At 38.4% G+C, this 8730-nt stretch overlaps 1 protein-coding gene across 1 annotated transcript in view; it reads left to right on the forward strand.

The window, feature by feature from the left end:
- Window positions 1–8730, forward strand: part of TMEM178B (transmembrane protein 178B) — a 187013-nt gene that overhangs the window by 84801 nt on the left and 93482 nt on the right. The window lies entirely within an intron of this gene.

An 8730-nucleotide genomic window follows, 5' to 3' on the forward strand; every position in this document is an offset into this window, starting at 1 on the left:
GCTATTTGTTAGCAAATGTTTTCAGTCCTGGACAAGATCTATTCCAGGTTTGCTGGATCACCCAGCTTCACTGATAGAAGTGTATTCTCTCCAGCCTTGGAGAACTTTAATAAATCAGGGCCAATGTGAGAACAATGAGTCAGCTGACTCCTAGATTAGCATTTTGGGAAGGAGCAGTAAAGTGAGACCATTGTGTTGGACTGAAAAGGTACAAAGCATATCATGAGTATGTAATAAATATTGCTGAACCCACATATATATACAACATCATTTGATAATTTATATAGATTCGATTTTTTTTTTGTGGGGGAGGGGGGGGGTACTGCATTTATAAGATGCGGAAAATGTACTAATACAAACATTTTAAAAATTACTGAAAATACTATACATTGCATTAACATATTTGCAGATCTACTTTAACGGGTCAAGTGAGTTGCCATATTATTAATTTGGCCCTCTTGACACCGAATAGATAATTAACCCCTGACTTTGAAAGACTTATTTAGCTAGGCCTAGATTTACACCACAGGCTATGTAGTTATTCAGAATAAAAATAGTAGAAGTGTCTTTACTTGTTCATAAGCCTTTAATCCATTTACTGGGCCTCCTGTTACCATCTCTTTTATCCAGACAGAAATTATAATTAAAAAGCTTGTGATGATTTCCCTAAGCTGCTGACTGTAGCCCCTCTTGGTAGCGGCAAACCGGCTGGACAGGGCAAACTCAGTTATGCTTTTAATGTTTGTAAGCTGAATGATAAGGGAAGGGAGTCCGAAGGGAAACGATGAAGAATGCAAAAAGGTTTGTCCTTCTGACTACTCCGAAAAGTTGCCTTTGCTGAATGAATGCACTACAAAGATAGCGGAATTTATCCTATTAGAACACGGCACCTTGTGCTCTCAGATAACGCAAAGAGGAATCATTTGTAAAGTTTGTGCTCAGCTAATTCCAAAGCCTGGTTTCACCTTGTTTCATTTTTCCACCTGTAAGTTATTTTTTGAGCTTTTTTCATTTTTTTTTTCTAGTTTTATCTAGTTATATTTTCTTTCCTCCTGTGTGCATCATCACTCTAGTAAAGCAGTACATCAACCAAACAGTGAAATTCTCTTGTATAAATCTAATATGTTATAGTACCGAACGAAGTAGGACGTTGCTGTAATATGTGGCCCTAAAGACTTATGTCTTGATTCCACTAGAGTTCTAAATAAAAGGGGGAAAGTACTATGGTAGAATTCTAATTGATAAAGCCTGGCATTGCTGTAGTATTATTATTATTAATATTATTAAACAGGATTTATATAGCGCCAACATATTACGCAGGGCTGTACATTAAATAGGGATTGCAAATGACAGACTAATACAGACAGTGATACAGGACTTGCTGTGATTGTGGAAGCATACTATAATTCTATCCCAATTTTACTTTAAAGAATAATATACTGTGAAATATGGATTAATTGCAAAATTGCCCTCCAAATTTGCTCAATTGGTCATAGTCAAACTACCTTTTTAATCATTTTGTATTTTTTTTTTTGCATATTGGATTTTGTTTGTCAACCATGTGGTTGGAGAGTGAAAGGAGTGCACATACATAAGAGTGACATACTAATCCTAAAAGAGCTACATACCTTCCAGGACGATGTTGTGCCTCGCTGTAATATGTGGCCATGAAGTCACATATTACAGCGAGGCACAACATCGTCTGAGTTCTACTTTAGAAAAAAAAGTCAAATTCTCTTGTGTAAATCTATTATGGTATAGTACCGAACGAAGTAGGGCCTTGCTGTAATATGTGGCCCTGAAGACTTATGTCTTGATTCTACTAGAGTTCTGATTAAAAGGGGGAAAGTACTATGGTAGAATTCTAATTGATAAAGCCTGGCATTGCTGTAGTACTTGCTGTGATTGTGGAAGCATACTATAATTCTATCCCTATTTTACTTTAAAAAATAATATACTGTGAAATATGTATTCATTGCAATATTTCCCTCCAAATTTGCTCAATTGGTCATAGTTAAACCACCTTTTTATTCACTTTGTAAATTTTTTTGCATATTGGATTTTGTTTAAGTCAACCATGTGGTTGGAGAATGTAAAGAGTGCACAATGGTAAGCTCATATCTTTCTCTTCCTATTATACTTCTTGTCATCACAAGGACTCATTGGTTGCTTGTGCTGCTTCTTTCTCTAAAAAACCTATATTTGAATCTATCATGTATATATTTAAAATATATTTAAAATACATTTCCTTTGTCTTGTAGATATAAACCAGAGCTGAGTTTTAAAACACTGAAATGCTATTTCCTCTACTTTCACTCCAGTGCTCTGTACTGGCATATCTGTGTAATAAGCACATAGACCTGTATTGTAAAGGAAAAGAGGATGCATGCTTGACCAGTTCTGTTCTGGTATGTGATTTTAGTCTTTAAAGAAAAATAAATGTTACATTCCCAGTTGTTTTTCATTGAACCAGATCATCACTATTCAAGTGTCAAGAGCTCATCTAAAACTTATTTCTCCTAACATCCCCCCTGTCCTTTCCTGTTTTCCCCATAGTCTATCTGTTTATGGCTGGAGGGGTCTGAAGAAGACAAATCAATAGTAAGATATCATATACTGACAGACGCTGCAACGCACGCCATGCATGCTGAGCCCAGCCTGTAAATAATTCAAGACGGGCCCAGTAATTGTAATCCGTGGTGCAAGCTTGAGGTCATTAATGTTTTACAGGGGACCTTAACAGTGAGCTCCCTCTGGAGTATTTAGCTCATAACCTGGAGTCAGCTGTGCTCTAGAACTCTGAAAGAACAGCCTCCTGGCTGGAACATATAGATAATTAGCAACAATGTTTATTTTTTTAAACTTTTAATAGCAGTTAAAAGAGAACTCCAGCCTTATGTTTTCTTTGTACACTTGTGAACAGTCCTATTCTGTGATGATAGTGTAAAATCCAATTTCCCTGCACACTGTGGCTTTCACACCACAAGCTTTACAAGCCGCAACAGGTATCCTGAATCCACTAATTTTCTGTCTGATTGATGCAAGGATAAACCAGAAAACTCCTCCATCTGGGCAGTCCTGGCCCTCCCCTTTAAGTTAACTTTCTGTCCCTTCAGTTAGTTCTAACTTTATGTGTTGATGTTTCCATGGCTGGTTTGCATGCAAATGTAGATTGTTCAGGATTGCCTGGGAAGAGGTAGGTGAGAGGCAGCACTTTAGGCTGCCTTTAGGCCCTGTCTTTTCTGAGGATTACTATCTTGCTGTCATGGTGTTGAGTTCACACAGACTCCTCTTAAACCTACACATCAGTTCAGTGAGTCATGCTACTACAGGGTTGCAACACCGATGCTAACAATGTGCCTGTACAAGCACAGACATATTACAGGGGAGCTGAGCTTTGTGATTTGTTGTGCTTAGCAGAACTAATAAAAAATTTAGTGAAAACTGTTTTAAAAATGATCTTGGCAAAGATGGAGGTATGGATCAAGTTTTAGGTTTGCCCAGGATCCATTGTTACCACAAGAGAAAGGGTTTCAAATATAAAAGGATGCCTATAATGTAGATCATGGCTGCACAGTATGAGAACCATGTTTGGCTTTAGAGATGAGCAGGGTGACTATGCTGAGCTGTGTGAGCAGTATAAAGATTGTCCCTATGTTACCTGCACATACGTGCCCCCTGCCTGTCATTGTTTATGATTGATAATGATGCCATAGGGACCAACAAGGGGATTTTCACAGTTCAGGGTCATTTTAAAAGCACAAAGGAACACTATGTGGGGTTTGAGAGGTAGGTTTAAGGATACTTTTAAAATGCTGACAGCAGTTCAGCTCTAATTAGCTGTCAGAACAGTATACAGTCTGTATACTGTAATAAGGGGTTCAGTGGTCCGAGACACTGGAGTTAGTTACAACGATAAAAAGTTCTAGCAAAAACTTAGCAACATGAACAATCAGCATAATGATGTCAGCCATACAGAACCTGCCCACTAAACTAATAGATGGTAGGGGACCATATGTAGCTGGGTTTACAGAAGGTATACAAAAGGTAGCGTAGCGTGTAAGTCATAAAAAAAGGTTGTTACCACCCCTGTTATATAGCCCTTCCATGGCATGCATTTCCTTCCCTCCTTCCTGGCTCCCCCCCCACCCCCACCCTATATATACATGCCTTCTTTCCTTTTTTTCCTATTTTCCTCCATTTGTTGAGACTGCAAATGGCCATTTTACCTCATATCACATAGTCATGGTCTGGTGTTATTACCATTATGAAATCCACAATGAGAAATGCCATTCAGATACAAACAGACTTTAAATGGCTGCAAAGATGTTGCATGGATCAAGAGCACTGAGATGCCATAACAAGTATTTATATAACACATGGAATTGTTTATGATACACAGTGCTATTGCTATCTAAAGCTGTTTGGTTTGGGTTTACATGTACTTTAAAATAATCTGGTCAGAGTTGCCCTTTAAATATGCAAATCTCTGCATAAAATATTTGCATAAAAATTCTGACAGATTCCAACACTTTCTGAGGAATAATTTCCTGTGAGTGACAGCTGAAGAAAGCCCATTATGTTATGTGCTGGTCGGCTGGCAGAGCTCAGCTCTCCGGATGCCTCGGAGCAGATTAACTGTCACTGCATCTGTGCGTTTTGTTTGGGTAATCGTATGAATGTATGTATGAGCCACCACTGACCTCCTCTTACAGTCTGAGTTAGCAGAAAAGTAAAGAAGGCTCCACCGCCATTTCCTGCTATGATCACGGGAACGTTTAAGAATTTGCCATCTGTCCGCTTGATTGCAGCCGCAGACTGACCGTGAGGCACAGTTTTGTGCTCACAATAATTGATTTAGCTTTAACAATTCACATAAGATAACATCATACATCCATGATGTGGATACATTTACAATGAATCTCCAAGTTCAATAGTATACTGCCAGTCCTGTCCAGGAAGCACTGCAAAAGTGCTAAAACAAGAGATGTATGGCATAAGCATACTAAACACACATATACATTGCTTCAAACACTCTGATTGATATTTCTGACATGGCGTTCCCCAAATCAGGACTCTTAGCATACTGACTACTGAGAGACTCCACACGCTGTAGGTTCGGCTCTGTTCACCTTGTGGTTCAGTAACCATATAGGAAAATTTGTGTAGATTAGGAATCCTGGAGTGCAGAATTCTGCTGCAACATAAAGAAATGGACGAAAGGAAGGAGGGAAAAACAGAAGGAAAAAGTAAAGGGAGGATGTAAAGTAGAAAAAAAAGTAAGCCAGGAAGGAAGAAGTAAAGGGAGGATGGAAGGAAAGAAGAAAGTAAGGCAGAAAGAAAAAAGTACACAGAGGATGAAAGGTAGGATGTAAAGAAGAACGACAGCAAGGAAAGAATGAGTAAGTAAAAGGAACAGAGAAAGAAGAAAGGAAGAAACAAGTAATGGGAGGGTTGAAAGAAGATGTAAAACAAGAAAGGAAGGACAAAGTAAAGGGAATAAGAAAGAATAACTCAAGGAAAAAGGGAAGAAACTGGGGATGGAAGGAAGGAAGAAGTAAAGGGAGAAACAGGAAAGTTAGAAGAGGGAGGATGGAAAGATAGAAGAAAGAAAGGAATGATGAAATAAAGGGAAGATGCAAGAAAGAAAGAAAACAAGAAGGAAGGGATGGATGAACTAAATAGAAGATGGAAGGAATGTAGAAAGCATGAAGGAGGAATGAATAATTTGAGAACGAATGAAATAAGTAAAGGGAAGATGGAAGAAAGGAAGAAAACAAGGAAGAAAGAATGGAAGAACTAAATAGAGGATGGAAGGAATGTAAGAAGGATGAAGAATTTGAGAGCAAATGAAAGAAGTAAAGAGAAGATGGAAGAAAGGAAGAAAACAAGGAAGAAAGAATGGAAGGACTAAATAGAGGATGGAAGGAATATAGGAAGGATGAAGAATTTGAGAGCAAATGAAGAAAAGGGAGGATGGAAGAAAGGAAGAAGACAAGGATAAAAGAATGGAAGAACTAAATAGAAGATGGAAGGAATGTAGGAAGCAAGGAAGAATTAAAAATTCAAGAGAAAAGGGAAGAAGTAAAGGGAAGATGGAAGAAAACAAGGAAGAAAGAATGGAGAAATGAATGGTGGATGGAAGAAGCAAGGAAGAATGAAGAATAAAGAGAGAATTAAAGAAGTAAAGAAAGGATGGAAGAATGGAAGGAAGAATTAAGGGAGGATGAGATGCAAGAAAGATAAAGAAGGGATAAAATAAAGGGATGATGGCAAAGAGAATAAGGGTTGAGAATACAGGAAAGAACATGTAAAGGGAGGAAAATGTATAAAAGGCAGAAGGAAGAAAAGGGAGAAGAGAGAAGGAAAATATGAAAATGTAAGGAAAAAAATGATGAAAAAGTGATGTGCAAGAAAGGATACCAGAGGACAGAAAGAGGGAAGAAAGGAGGGCAGGCTATAAAATGCTTAATCGAATAAAGGAAGGATTTTTTTGGGAAGTACTGTGTTAGTTTTGTCTCTTTTCACACCACCCAGTTTGTATTTAACCCTGGCACCTTCTCCAGTCACCGTGTTGAACTATGAACAGTCTGGGACCGGATAGGACATGCCCTCCTACAGTGCCATCAGATGAAGGCCTGTGTTGTCACTGTGACAGTAAAGTGGTGCAGTGTCAGAAATCTTTGCGGGAGATCTGGCTAGAGACGGCTATCTCGTACACGAGTGGCCAGCATCACACAGCCATTTGCACTTAATGTTTTAGCTCGGAGACCTTGAAAATGTTTTGCAGTTTTTGCTACCAAGGCAACGTGAGAATATTTCTTGCCTGAAACCTATGTGAATTATATGTGCATTGCACCGGACAAGCATCTGTTAAATAAAGAATATGAGAAAAAGATTTGTACACCACTGAAACAACATGTTCTATATAAAGATGCCCAGAAATATTGGATGATGATTGCACAGTCCTCTCATTTCAGTCAATACAAAAAATAAGTACACATCTTCTTACACAGACACACGCTATTTGACCCATCACATTCACCCAGGGTGATTCTACTATATTCACTTTTGGGTGGCCAATACTGACGCTCTGATTGCCATGTGTTGTGCATTACAAAAAATGACCTTGTAATTTGATGCATGGTAACGCACATTTGTTTATGGTCTGCAGCCCAGCAATAAAGAGTGAATGGGGCTCAAAGGTAACTGCCCTATATGTATTTTATTTAAGGTGTTCACAGTTTGCATTTCCCCGGCTTCTAACAGATTTACTAAACCCCAGGCAAATATGAAAGACACAAGTCAATGGACGTATGTAATCATGTAGTCATTTTTTTTGTTAAATAAAAGCACTTTACCCACTTATATCTCAATTAATTTGAGCCTCTAACATGGCAAAGCTCAGACTGAGAGAGGGGAAGTAACACAAGAAACCAATAGTTTGTGTTGCAGTGAACAATGAGAAGTGCATGGGTAAATGAAGAAAGCACACTGAAAGAAGGAGAAGCTCAAACATCACTTCTTCCATATTTAGCCCAGAGACTGCAGTCACCATGGCTGTGCTTCTTTGTGGAATACATTGTGTCAACAGTATATACTTGTAACTTTTTTTTTTTTACCGCAATCTATTCTGTATCAGATTTGCTCAGCTATTATCTGCTGCCGTACTTTATTTTCCATTTATTGAAATGGCACACATCTTGCTGTAAATTGCTTACTCTGTTGGCACTTTCCAAATGAAATTATTCACGTAGCGGGACAGCACCTGCGGCGGCGGATCCGCATTTGTTCGTTACCCATCTGTCAGTTTAACACCTTGCAGGATACAGATCTGTAAATTACATATAAATACATCTGAACAGCTCTATTTCAAAGGGCATTTATACAAAAAAACAAAAAACTTTTCTAAAAGTGTGCAGGTCCCTATGCAGGAAGACTTATTGTATAAGTGGGACCTATTTTAAGAACTTTCATGGGTGAGCACTAAATAACTTTACATGGCAAATATTTATTGTATAATGTCAAACTCTAATGTAACTCCAACCCTAAAACTAACTATCCCTGTAACTTCAACCATAACAATAATCATCCCTGCTATCCCAACCCTAACACTAACACTCTCTGTAACTCCAACCCTAACAATAATCATCCATGTTATTCTAACACTAACCTCCCTATAACTTCAACCCTAACACTAACCCTCCCTGTAACTCTAACCCTAACACTAACCCTCCCTGTAACTCCAACCCTAACATTAATCATCCCTGTTATTCTAACACTAACCTCAATATAACTCCAACCCTAACACTAACTCTCCCTGTAACTCCATCTTTAACATTAATCATCCCTGTTATTCTAACCCTAACACTAACCTCCCTGTAACTCCAACCCTAACATTTATCATCCCTGTTATTCCAACCCTAACACTAACCTCCCAATAACTTCAACACTAACCCTCCCTGTAACTCCAACCCTAACATTAATCATCCCTTTAACTTTAACCCTAACATTTACCATACTCATAAAGCCAGTATATTACTAACCCCACCTGTAACTCCAACCCCAACACTAATCCTCCCTCTAACTCCAACCCCAACAATAATCATCCCTTTTATTCTAACCCTAACACTAACCCTCCCTGTAACTCCAACTCTAACATTATTCATCCCTGTTATTCTAGCCCTAACACTAACCTCCCTATAACTTCAACCCTAACATTATTCATCC

The sequence above is a fragment of the Pyxicephalus adspersus genome, chromosome 2 (genome assembly GCF_032062135.1).
Source record: "Pyxicephalus adspersus chromosome 2, UCB_Pads_2.0, whole genome shotgun sequence".
Classification (NCBI taxonomy): domain Eukaryota; kingdom Metazoa; phylum Chordata; class Amphibia; order Anura; family Pyxicephalidae; genus Pyxicephalus; species Pyxicephalus adspersus.